This window comes from Hesperophylax consimilis, chromosome 28, assembly GCF_061612785.1.
Source record: "Hesperophylax consimilis isolate HC1 chromosome 28, BYU_Hcon_1.0, whole genome shotgun sequence".
Taxonomy (NCBI): Eukaryota; Metazoa; Arthropoda; class Insecta; order Trichoptera; family Limnephilidae; genus Hesperophylax; species Hesperophylax consimilis.
The window spans coordinates 25,153,271-25,166,570 of record NC_142863.1 but is presented as its reverse complement, the minus strand read 5'-3'; the positions used below and the strand labels follow the sequence as shown (position 1 = coordinate 25,166,570).

At 34.3% G+C, this 13,300-nt stretch overlaps 1 protein-coding gene and 3 non-coding genes across 4 annotated transcripts in view; 3 read left to right on the top strand and 1 right to left on the bottom strand.

Moving 5' to 3' along the window:
• Positions 1-13,300, bottom strand: part of LOC149410419 (serine protease inhibitor dipetalogastin) — a 110,876-nt gene that overhangs the window by 80,112 nt on the left and 17,464 nt on the right. The window lies entirely within an intron of this gene.
• On the top strand, positions 6,730-6,848 carry LOC149410422 (5S ribosomal RNA). The gene has a single exon (XR_016305069.1). It is a non-coding gene; the product is annotated as a 5S ribosomal RNA (ribosomal RNA).
• On the top strand, positions 7,172-7,290 carry LOC149410421 (5S ribosomal RNA). Its single transcript, XR_016305071.1, has one exon. It is a non-coding gene; the product is annotated as a 5S ribosomal RNA (ribosomal RNA).
• Positions 7,614-7,732, top strand: LOC149410420 (5S ribosomal RNA). The gene has a single exon (XR_016305068.1). It is a non-coding gene; the product is annotated as a 5S ribosomal RNA (ribosomal RNA).

The following is a 13,300-nucleotide window of genomic DNA, read 5'->3' as shown; positions in this document are numbered from 1 at the left end:
CCAAAAACACATTATTTTGCATTACTAAGTATTGGATCGCCTTAATATTAAACAGAAATCTCAAATGCCGGTCAAAACGTGATCAATTACAAAAAATACAATAGTTCAAATTTGCTTAGCCTCATTCACCCGATTCACAAATATTTCCGTCACACGAAACACAAATTATCTCTTGAGCAGAAATAAAATTTCAATATCAGAAGAACATATTTCTGAAAATATGAACAAACAATTCGAAGCTTTAACGATTTAACGTAATGATTCTCGTAATTCAAAAACCAATCACAATATGAGAATCAGATAAAACTTCCTGCATTGTTGCTATTTTATGGGCTGCATATAATGGGAGACACGGCACAATAGATAGAGGTATCGCGTAACGAACCTGCATGAGGAATGACTCATATGCATTATATGCAAGCGCAGCAGGGGTCAGCGAGAAGTGGGAAGGTCGGGGGCTACCTGTTTTTCAGGTCTAGTCACTGTTAAAGCTACTGGCTGCTACTTGCACCACGCACTAGATAGCAGATAACCCGAAGGAGCTTTAACGTTAGCATTAAGAACTTTAAAACATATTTGTCACAACGAACACTAAAACACAATTATTTAATGTCGCATTCCACAATAGGTTAGTGGTTGAAGGATCCAAGTCGTCGGGTTCCCACCCAGATCAATCTTCTGCCTAGTTATTTGTTCTTCACCGCGGTACAAGCAACATTGTTAGTTTGTTGTTAGAATGTCCATTTATTCAACTGTTTTCGGACAATCAAGTCCATTTATTATTTTCGCTTCCCGGGCTTTTTACATAAAACAGGTATAAATAAATTACATTACATATGTAGTGCATTCAAATTAAAATAATAATATTTTTGTTTCCAGCTGCGTGAATGGTATTCGCAATTCAATTTATCTAAATTGGCAGTGTGTAAAGCAACAACAGAATATCAATAATAAGATGGAACAAAATTAGTAATACAAAGAAGAGAGAATAAAGGTATTAATACCCGCCTTAAAGGTATTAATCAACCATTACGTTAGCGACACAAAAAACAAGTCATTTTAGTATGGAATAAATTAAAATATCAACGGAACTGAATCTGTTTCCAGGCCTATGTAGGATTTGGATTGGCGAATAGTTTGTTTTAGATGCATAAACAAAGAACAACTCGGGAAGTCTCGTGTTACGATTATAACTGTTCTAAGGGTCATTTCAAATGTTCCAAAATAGGGCAATGAGAACGATACTCAGACAAAATAGATATTCAAAAGTAAATAAAATGTTAAAGGAACTAAATTGGGTAACGGTGAAACAGATGTTGACCTTGAACACTATGATATTTGTACACAAAATAGTAAACAACCTGCTACCTAAATATTTTTCAAATAAATTTGTATACAACAAGGACATACACAAACATAAAACAAGTACGTGCAATGAAATCAGGCTACCAAAAAAGGACAAGGCAAATACTCAGAATAGTATTTTATATAAAGGGATGAAATACTATAATGCGCTGCCGGAAAACCTTAAGTCTGCCCCAATTGGAAAGTTCAAGATGTTGTGTAGGAGCCACATCAAGCAAGAAAAAAATTTAGTTTATTTATATGTAACAAATTAATTAGTAATTTGTAAACTTAAGTGTACCTACAAATTACTAAAATAAAATTAATAAATAAATAAAAACTTAATACAATATTATTGTTTTACATTATTCTCTAATACAAAAATAAAAAAAGATGATATCTCAGTGTGAGTTTTCTGTTGTGTTTATATTGTAATAGTAATTTTCTTTTTTCAATTTATTTTTTCTGAAATCTCTTCCCACTGGTATTACTATAATATTTATAGGTCATTTTTGAATGAACAAGTCTACAATCTAAATATTAACAAGTCATTGTAAACAGAAAATTGTCCTAGTAATTAATAGTTTCTTTAGTTGATTTACCACGCATGCGCATGTCTCGATTTAAGAATAAGTTCGCGTAACGTTAATCAAGTTTTCTCTTTCTTCTTGACTGTTGTCTTATTAAAATAATTTGTATTAATTTCAGGTTAAGCATTCATACGCTACTTAAATTGATTGATACGTGGCTTCCTCGGCTTCAATGTTAATTTACCGGAACGGAAAGTGCTCTAACTATTAATTTAGCGAATTAGCAATCTATCAGTTACAGAGTCATTGCTGACAATTAATATATAGAAATGTCGGTCAACATCACCATGTAACGTAAAAGGAACTAGTCCATTTTCATGGACTGGACAATATTGTACAGCGCCCTTGAGTTGGTTTTTCACAAAATCGGGGCTGCATAAATTAGCCGATTTATTGGTAGGATGCCAATCAAAAGGTAGATATTTTAAGTATCATCCAGGTGAAAGATTTCCATTCAGAATCAAAACGTTGTTTGGCGTGCTCGATGCGTTTTGTGTCTACCCAGCACATTAGGAATCCAAATTACTGAGGCAATTAAAATCTACAAAAACATCAATAATATTAAAAGGGACGACGAGACGGGGCTTATATTAATAGTTCTTGGTACATAAGTATGTAATTTCAGTTTGTAATTTCTTATGTAATCGTTAACGATTACATCAAAACTAAACGCTGAAAACCACATTTATTTTACTATTTACATCTACACACACTTCACCACAATCTATACATCTTCCCTGATGATAAACAGTGTAACGCTTAAAAGAGACGATGGAGCTAAGCTCAGTAGTTCTTGGTATCCGGTGATTGACGGCTACACCAGAGCTAAACGAAGAAAACCATTTTAAAATAAAAATGATACGTTAATGTTAGCTCAGAGGGTTGGAGCTGGCAACACGGTATCACATCCTCATACATAAGCTCACATTTGACCACAACCTCAATTAACACATCTGCCCTGATGATGGACACTGCAATGCTGTCCGAAACGTTGGGTAAAGAAGGAGGAAGTGAAATACGGCATAATAACTAATAACCCAAAAAATAACCGTGATAATACCTTTGGCCGTGAAAATCTCAAAAAATATCTAGTAATAGTCGTATTTCGTGACAACATTTGAAAATCCAGGAAGGTATCTATATCATAACCTTCCTCTACCCCAAATCCGTCCCATGGAGATTGTAAAAACTGAAAGGAATATATCACAGTAAATTCCATAAATCAATATTAAAAAAATGTATTTGAAAGAAATTCAAAGAAATAAGTGAACTTTAAATGATTGTACCTACGCTATACAAAACAACTTAACAAGTAAACGGTAAGGTCTAGGAAAGAGGCTAAGAGTGGGACGTTATTACCATAAGCTGACTACCCCAATGACCCACTTTTGGAACAACTGTCACTTCAGTGACACTCAAAGACTTTCGTGTACAAACATATAAACAAATAAACATACATGCAGTGGCGGCCGGCCCTTGAGGTCAGTTGTTCATTGACGCTCAAAAATATAAGATGACAATAAAATCAACAAGCAAATACTTCCTTGTAATATAATATTTGGCTAATTTATATAAATCACCTCAAAAGCGCTGTCAAAAATATTTATTAAATAAAAAATACAGCTGGCTTAACAACTAGGATTCAAAATAACTAATGACTTTCATCTAAGACTTATATCTAGTGACTTACGACTAAGGCCTATAACTACTGTCTTAATATATTTACATACGTAGAGACTTACATTTAAAAATACTTCAATAAAATATCTATCAAAACGTTTTAAATTAGTTCAAGCAAAGGCAATTAAAAATGCTGTATTCCCCTGTTTTATCGTTATTTTTATGAAAACTCAGCATTTCCAGCAACTTCAAAGGATGATATCAAATGTGCTGTCTCAGAGCAAAACCCTGAGATACACCGTAAGGAAATGTAATACACGCATCAAACATCTATGAACATAATTTATTATAGAAATACGATTAGTATCAGAAGTGTTACCTATAATGATTTCAATAAAAACTGATGTCACCAATTAGTATAAGACATTTTGACTCTAGGTCCCAAACATGTCTTTAAAAATTAACTACGTATTAAAGAAAGAATTTCTAAAATTGAAAATATTTAACAATTTCATCTGGAGTAAGATAAATTTTCCTTACTTCAGTGACACACTCTGTGGCGAAAATGTTGGAGATATACAATCTAATAACTTCATGTTTACTCAATATTAGCCGGTTTTATTTTGAGTTTAAATCTCCGTTAGTCGGGAGTAATCTCCATCTCAATCTACCAGCATTAATACTTCTCTTATCTCTTCTCTTCTCAGACCTCTCCCATTAGCCATGCTATTGACTAATGACTTGACGATACTAAACCAATAGTAGAAACACTGCTCATGCATCTTCTATGACCCAATTATAAAGTGGGTCCCTAAAGAAATAAACTGGTAGAAGTGAAAAAACGTATTAAAATATTTAAAAATAATCATGAACCAATGCAAAATTTTATTTGGCTGTCTGACAATTTATAGAAATCTTCTTGAGAATTTATAAAAATCTACTTCTTGGTCAAACAATTCATAAAAGGTCGGAAGATCGTCTTTTTTCCGAAAGATAGATCTCTCTCAGATATTTAATATTGACTCATCATTCTTCAAACCCTTTTCTAAAACTAATATATGAAATCAAAATGTATATTTACTCGTATGTATAGTTTACAAGTAAATAAATGATTAGTGCAATTTAAACATACAAATGTTCCTAATATAAAATACTAATAAATTCACAATTACTAATAAGTTTCTCGCCGTCTCCGACTTTGTCCACTTTTCACTACTGCATACCACAATGTTTAAAAACTACATTACATCTCAACCCGATGCATAGATACTGCGTTTATTCCACCGACATATTCTAACATTCAAAGCACTCTCTAAACACTACTGGCACTAATAAGAACAAACCTTTAAATTTTCTGCGATATAAGTCAATTAATTTTCGAATGTGTATATATTAAGATGGTATCAGAGTGATGGTATCAGATCAGTAATAATGTATTTAAATGGTTAATAAAGTTTTGTGAATACCTCTCTAAGAGAACCGATGCTGATATGTTCGCATGTTTTACATGAAGTGTTATTGTGTATTAGATTGGTAGCAGAGCACAAAATAAACGTACACAGACATAACGGAATAAATTCGGTTTAGGGGAGTCACTCGAAAAACCGAAATTGAACTTGATTTAGACTAATTTAGGGCTGGGGAATCCGAATCTGTAAGAATTGGGTAGGGGTCGGCACTATTAACTGAGTTATAGGGTCTTGAAATTTCGTACGCGACACAGAAACCATGTTTTAAATATTAAATTCGGTTAAAGATTCCCACTCGAATAACCGAAATTGAACATGATTTAGACTAATTTAGGGCAAACAATCAAATTAATTCTCTCTTAATTTTCGGAATTTTCCATGCCTTGATATAATTATTATATGACAACACTTTTTATTTTTTGGTTGGCACTGCTGAAATGTCAAAAGTATAAAATAGTTGTTTATTTGATTGTTTTTAATTCATAGTTGAAATAATATATAAAACATGTTTTCAAAGTGTCGCGTACGAAACTTCAAGACCCTATAACTCAGTTAATAGTGCCGACCCCCACCTAATTCTTACAGATTCGGATTTTCCAGCCCTAAATTAGTCTAAATCAAGTTCAATTTCGGTTATTCGAGTGACTTCCCTAAACCGAATTTTACCCGACATAACCGACAATTTGGCATTTCATCTGTATGTATTTTCCCTCCAGAGATGCATGATCGTGGTTCTTACTATGAGCTGTCAAATAGAATAATCAATATTATGGCATCTACCAGCCTGATAAATGTTTGAAAAACTAATTGTCATTGATATGGTGATAAATTGTTTAATTCCTTATTTGAAATAAATAAATAAAAATTTACGTAAAATATTTATTTTTGTTATTTGTTTTTGGGGTATTATGCCGTGTTGCGCTAACTCCTTCTTTAGCCAACGTTTCGGACAGCATTGCAGTGTCCATCATCAGGGCAGATGTCTTATTATATCAATAAGACATATCAATATATCAATAAGACATCTGCCCTGATGATGGACACTGCAATGCTGTCCGAAACGTTGGCTAAAGAAGGAGTTAGCGCAACACGGCATAATACCCCAAAAACAAATAACAAAAATACTTTTGGCCGTGAAAATCTTAAAAAAAAAAAATGGGTGTGTCAAGCCTACGCAAGACAGAAGTGAAACTTCTAGTATTCTTCTCTCTCTCTCTTTTCATTTCATTCTCTCTTTTTTTCTGTCTATTGACATATTTATAAGTAGCATGTGATAAAAAAAATTAAAAGTTATAAAAAAAGAAAAAAAAAATTAGTTAAAGCGGGGATCGAACCTCGGTTCTTCACGACCACAGTCGTGCGCTCTGCCTGTAGACAGCGAAGATGAGTTAGGAGAGTGAGTTAAACTAGGTATATAATATTAGCTAGGCTCCTATAGCGAAATGATCCCGTTTTTTCGTCACGGTCATGAGTCGGTTTTACTCCGGTCCTCGAAATTGCATGACGCGCGTAAAGAAGTTTCACTTCAAAAAATTCCTGCAAAGTTATGGATGTAATTACGATCTTTTTCAAGCGCGTATGTAATGATTATTTTTATCAACGTCGCATACACCTTGCTAATGTTTTCAGTATTATTAGGGCTTTTTTATACTAATTTTCATATATTTATTGGCAGGTAGAGTAGAAATTAATATTGTTTAGCGTTTGCCAACGACCATACCATGTTGAACACACCGGTTCTCGTCCGATCACCGAAGTTAAGCAACATTGGGCGCGGTCAGTACTTGGATGGGTGACCGCTTGGGAACACCGCGTGCCGTTGGCCCATTTTTTATGGTAATTTCATGTTTTTTTTTATTTTTTTATCGTTACTATCATTAATAATATCATAAAATTCTTTAACTTTTCAAGTATGCTACAGGCCTAAAATATTACTTAGTGGATTGATATTATGGTCAACCATTGAAAAAAAAAATTCCTGCAAAGTTATGGATGTAATTACGATCTTTTTCAAGCGCGTATGTAATGATTATTTTTATCAACGTCGCACACACCTTGCTAATGTTTTCAGTATTATTAGGGCTTTTTTATACTAATTTTCATATATTTATTGGCAGGTAGAATAGAAATTAATATTGTTTAGCGTTTGCCAACGACCATACCATGTTGAACACACCGGTTCTCGTCCGATCACCGAAGTTAAGCAACATTGGGCGCGGTCAGTACTTGGATGGGTGACCGCTTGGGAACACCGCGTGCCGATGGCCCATTTTTTATGGTAATTTCATGTTTTTTTTTTTTTTTTTATCGTTACTATCATTAATAATATCATAAAATTCTTTAACTTTTCAAGTATGCTACAGGCCTAAAATATTACTTAGTGGATTGATATTATGGTCAACCATTGAAAAAAAAAATTCCTGCAAAGTTATGGATGTAATTACGATCTTTTTCAAGCGCGTATGTAATGATTATTTTTATCAACGTCGCACACACCTTGCTAATGTTTTCAGTATTATTAGGGCTTTTTTATACTAATTTTCATATATTTATTGGCAGGTAGAATAGAAATTAATATTGTTTAGCGTTTGCCAACGACCATACCATGTTGAACACACCGGTTCTCGTCCGATCACCGAAGTTAAGCAACATTGGGCGCGGTCAGTACTTGGATGGGTGACCGCTTGGGAACACCGCGTGCCGTTGGCCCATTTTTTATGGTAATTTTATGTTTTTTTTTATTTTTTTATCGTTAACATCATAAAAAAATTTATATCATTCTTTAACTTTTCAAGTATGCTACAGGCCTAAAATATTACTTAGTGGATTGATATTATGGTCAACCATTGAAAAAAAAAAAGGCGTTAAAAACAAAAAAATAATGTGCGATGGCCGAGAATCGAACTCGGATCAACTGCTTGGAAAGCAACTACGCTGACCATTACACCACCAACGCCAGTTGTCGAGATGAGCTAAGAAGCATTTATATTTTACTTCAAAACTTTGACTAGATCAAATGAACTTTAATCGGTCCCGCATTTTCGTTTCGGTCATGAGTTGGTTTTACTCCGGTACTCGAAATTGCATGACGCGGGTAAAGAAGTTTCACTTCAAAAAAAAAAAAAAAAAATTTATTATTTATAATTAAAGACCTACCTACAAATCTGATGATTTCAGAAGAAATTTTGGTTTTGGCAGATGTACCAGTTTATCATTTATAATAATAAATAAGGTAGGAACTAAATAGCGTTGACGATGGAATGGAACCTAATTTGGTCTAGAACATGTAATTTTTATAATGTTTTTTTATTTATTTTTGTCCTAAATAAAAACAAAAATTACAAAAAATTGAAAACGAGAATAAACAAATACCGCCAAGAAAAGAAAAGCCGTAGGTTAATTAATTTAATTCGGTAAAAAATATAACGCAGTATTGGAAGAGTCGATCTATGTCAGCTCAATTATTTCCTCAAAACGAGTTAATTTCACCTCAAATGCATTGTTTGGCTAATGGCATCGACCAAATATTATAGATATATTTAGATGGGTAAAAGATATTCAAAGTGCTAATTAATTTATCATGAATAAGAAGATAATATTAATAAATCTAAACGAATCAGAACAAGTCGGTCTCAAGTGAGAATCGAACCCGAGATCTCTATCTTACCGCTGGGACTTAATTATAATATTTATTTTTTTGGAATAACTTAGTGAGTAAAACCTCAAAATGTAATATTTAATTATTGAAGACAATATTAGCGATTCCCAAACGAAAATCTGAACTTAGTCCGGTTACCTTCGTCTTTAATGCTGATTAATTATTTAATTACAAAAGCAAGCTGACCCTGTACAAATAACAAGTGCGCCCTACTGTCGAATTTGGCAGCCATCTCTGGTCCGGAGCCCCTAAATACCTGAAAAAAACCCTAGACTCTGTGCAGAAACGGGCGGTCCGTTTGATAGATTCCCCAATCTTAACAAACGGACTGCAATCTTTAGAGCACAGGCGTCAGGTAGGTATGCTGTCCTTGTTCTATCGGTATTTTTTTTTTTTTTTTATAGTGAATACCTCACAAGAGTCCCAACTGCTCCCGTCTGGAGCCAGTGAGACTATGGCATCCCCAATTGGGGGATGTTGTGAGGCTGAAGGTAAGTGGGGAAGGGAAAGAGGAAGGTGGGGAAGTACCTGGCTATTCAGATCTAGTCACTAAACACGGCTAAAGCCATTTGGAGCAACGTTTCAATTCTGAATGGTGGTCTTACACCAGGGCGATACTGGTAGTATCTTCCACTCTGGAACGTGCCGCAAATATACTATATATTATTTTAATTAATTAATTGTGAAATAACACAAATTAATCAAATAAAATTTATTTGCGCACGCCGGGTTCGAACCCGCGACCTTCGGAATGGCAGTCCAATGCGTTACCACTGGACTATGCCGGCCGTCAAATTACAATGGAAGATGCTCTGAGGAACTAGCGTCATTGATCCCTTCGGCACCGGTGCGTAGTCGGGATACACGCCAAACGCGCGCCCAACATTTGTGCACAGTTGACATTTTTAACATGAGAACGGGTCGCTTCTACGATTCGTTCTTAAGTTCAACAGCTCGGCTGTGGAACGAACTGCTGGCCTCTGTGTTTCCTCCCTCCTACAACATGGGACTCTTCAAGACCCATGTTCACTCCTTCCTCTCCACAAAAAGACCCTCCACACAGCATCCCCAAAGATGACATAGGCCCCGAGGGAAATTATTTTCTTCAGGGCCTCCTGTGTGGAGTTAATATAAAAAAATATATATAAAAAAAGGTGATCACGAACAATTTTTTTTCCTCCGCCTAATTTGGATTAACTTGTTAACGTTGATAATAGAAATTCAGAAAATCCTTTCTATTTTCGTTATATTTTTTGGGTGAATAACTCACAAGAGTTCCAACTGCCCGGTTCTAGTGAGACTAAAAAATTGTCACCGGGACTTATATCTTCCAGCCGGACGAAGGATACGGCGCGGCGGGCAGACGCGCCCATCTCCAGTAACCCACGCACGTTACTGGCCAGCGAGGGCAATGGGCGAACCGGTCCATACACGGTCCAAAGAGTGCGGTCCACTGTATCAATTCCTTACTTTCTTTGGCAGAATTATTAAATTTAGTCGTTCTATTCATCCCCTTAACAAGTTAATGTTTTCAAACAAAACAGTGACAAAATTGTGGAAATCAGTGGAAAAATACAATTTTTTAATCATCCACAAAATACCTACACATGAGAACATGGAACGGTGTTTACTGGTGTGTTCTGATAAAGGTTGTGAACAAATAAAACTATAAAGGAATACAATATTATAATGCGCTGCCAGAAACCATAAAGACTGCACCAATTAACAGATTAAGGCTTGATTGTACATGCCATATTGATAGAAAGAAAATGCAATTAACGATAAAAGTGTAACAATTTATTTAATTATTATAAATAAGACAATTGTATAAAGTTAAAATTAAATTAATTAATAAAATAACTCCATAAATTAGCGTTTCCTCTGCATTATAAATCGTATTTGCCGTATCGCCTTACTATGGGAAAAATATTGATTCAGCATATATTTGGCTCTGAATATAAAAATAAATTGGACCATGAACACAACACTAGGTTCACAAAGAATGAAGACATGCTTGTTCCAAAATACAAAAATAAATACGGACAGTGAACCCTAGAATATAACGCGCCCAAAATGTTCAACATGTTGCCAAGTAAAATAAAAAATTCTAAATTCCCAAATAGTTTCTGATATATGCTGAAAACATGAATCATAAGTAGAAGTACTTTATACTAATCATTACTATCAATCAATAGTTATTTATTGGCATATAAATTTTAGTGTTATTTTAGATTGTGTGCCAACAATAATAATCTGAATATCTAAGTAGCCACATAATTAAAGAAGTTTTAATATTCTCCTGACGAAGGAAGGGTGTTTCCGAAACCGGTAGAGTGTAATTAAAATTAAAGTAGTCTAAAACAAATTTATATATTTTAATAATATTATTATGTATACATATTTACACTGTAATTGAACATGTACATACTGTTGACAAACTGCTTAATTTTGGTTTAACGGGAAGAAACTTTAAAGAACAATGCCAAAATTAAAAATTCTTTTCAACAAAATTCTTACAAAAAGTACTCTCAACTTCCATCAATAATGATGGCTCTAATTTTGTAAAACCACGTGTCCTGAATGGAATAGGTTTGCATTCATTACCTATAAAATCGATGAAAACTGGAGATTTAGAAACTTAGAAAACAAACGTGGAAACAGCTGTAAATAACCGCTTAAATTAGTGATACTTTCAATACCAGCAGTTTCTACAAATTAAAACCACTGTAAACAAAAAGCTGCTAATTTGTTCCACATCACTTTCCAACACGTAAAGCATTCTGCGTGTATCACATCACCAAGTATTAATGCACCGATCGGCTGTTTACGCACTGACGCAGAATACCAACCAGAGATCTCGCCCGGAATACCTGAACATCAATCAGTTCGTTTGGTTTACACAGATGTGGAGAAACCACGAGGCTAATAATAGATAATAATTCAAACAGCAGACCAGAAGAAAGTGAAGGAATGAAAGATTAAAAGTGGATTAGCTCCGACTCTAATTGACACCAAATTGACATTGAGGTTTTTTCTGGTCGGAGCTCTCTAAACTGTTTTTAAACAATTGAAATACCAACTGTGGTGTTTAGACCGACTTGTTGTTACTACGAATGCGCCTGGTTACAATTTCAACAAGTTCATTTTCACTCATTAGATGTCAGTTGGATACAAACTCTTACTTAGCACTGATAATATAAGTTGGAGGAGAGTAATTCGTCAATTGTGTGTCTGTTTTTTTTAATTTGTTCATTTATTGTCTTCTCTATATAAATACTTGTAAGTGCTTTGTTTTTTACACGTAGCAAAATGAGTACGGCTTTTTTTAATCAAGATACTGTTTAAAATGTGACTGCATGATCATTTCCCAGTAAAATATTTGTCATTCAGAATATATTTGAACACATATTCACGCAGGTGTTCTTTTCCAAATAAATGTAATGGACGAAATGCGAAACTATTATTATTTTGAAGAACACGTGTTCCGTCACATTGTTCGTTATTGGCCTCCAGTCCCATTTTTAACATAAAAACGAATAATTTGACCAGATTTTTAATAAACAAACATTATTAATTTCCATATCAGTAAGTTTTCTCCGTGTCCTTCATTTATACTTTATAAAGAAGATGTAAGCTGTTCGTGTCTCATCAAAGAGCAACATATTTATGAAAAGGGCGTTTCTGGAAAATTACTTCTACTACTTACTACGATGTCAACATTGAGGTATTTTAATATCTTGATGAGTTTGTTGGCAGGATAAGTAGCGAGGATTAACGAGAGACAAACAATAAAAAGATCTCACCTAAAATAACCATGTAGAAGTTTGGGTAAAAGAAAATGGGGGAAAAGAGCAGGAGACCAGCAACCATCGGCCTCTCCAGGAATCTGTCTAAAGGTTGAAGCCGCAAATAAAGATAGTAAGTAGATATTACTAAAAACATTAACACAAAAAGCAAGTGCTGCCGACCTTCATGTTTTAACAAGTACCAAAGGACCGAGGAAAAAACCATATTAATCTAAAACGTATTTTAGAGCGTAAGATTGCTTAAAGATGGATTCATTGAGGCCTTGAAACGTATCACCAAGAAGCGCAATAGGTACCTCAGAACAGACTTAATGAGGTTTTAGACTACTTTGTCTAAATATTTAGTAAGAACGAGCTTTGCAATCTTTTCGGCTTGCGGTTGAGACATCTTAATTTGATTGGGCTCGTACAAAATAACCTGCGGTCAGCAAGCGAGGCTGCCAAAGCAGAGATGGAGGTAATTTAATGGAAACCGAGATGAACGTATGTATTTATGTCAAGTGATCTAGTTTATTTCACTTTAAGCTAAGGCAAACAGAGCAGCCTCTATTACGGTCATTAGGCGGAGTTGATCATGAACATGTTTGTTTAAAACGTACTAACTATTATGTTTATCAGAAGTATGCTCGTTTGATATTTATTATTATTTAGTTGCGGCTAGCAATAGAAAGCACATTGAAAATTATTGCGGTGTGTGTTTGAAGTTGGTTAGCGAACAGAACATGTTCACAACAAATAGAAATCAAAAGGAGTCACTGTAACCAACATATTTATCTCCGATAACTATGATAAAATTGATCTATAGCAAGCAAA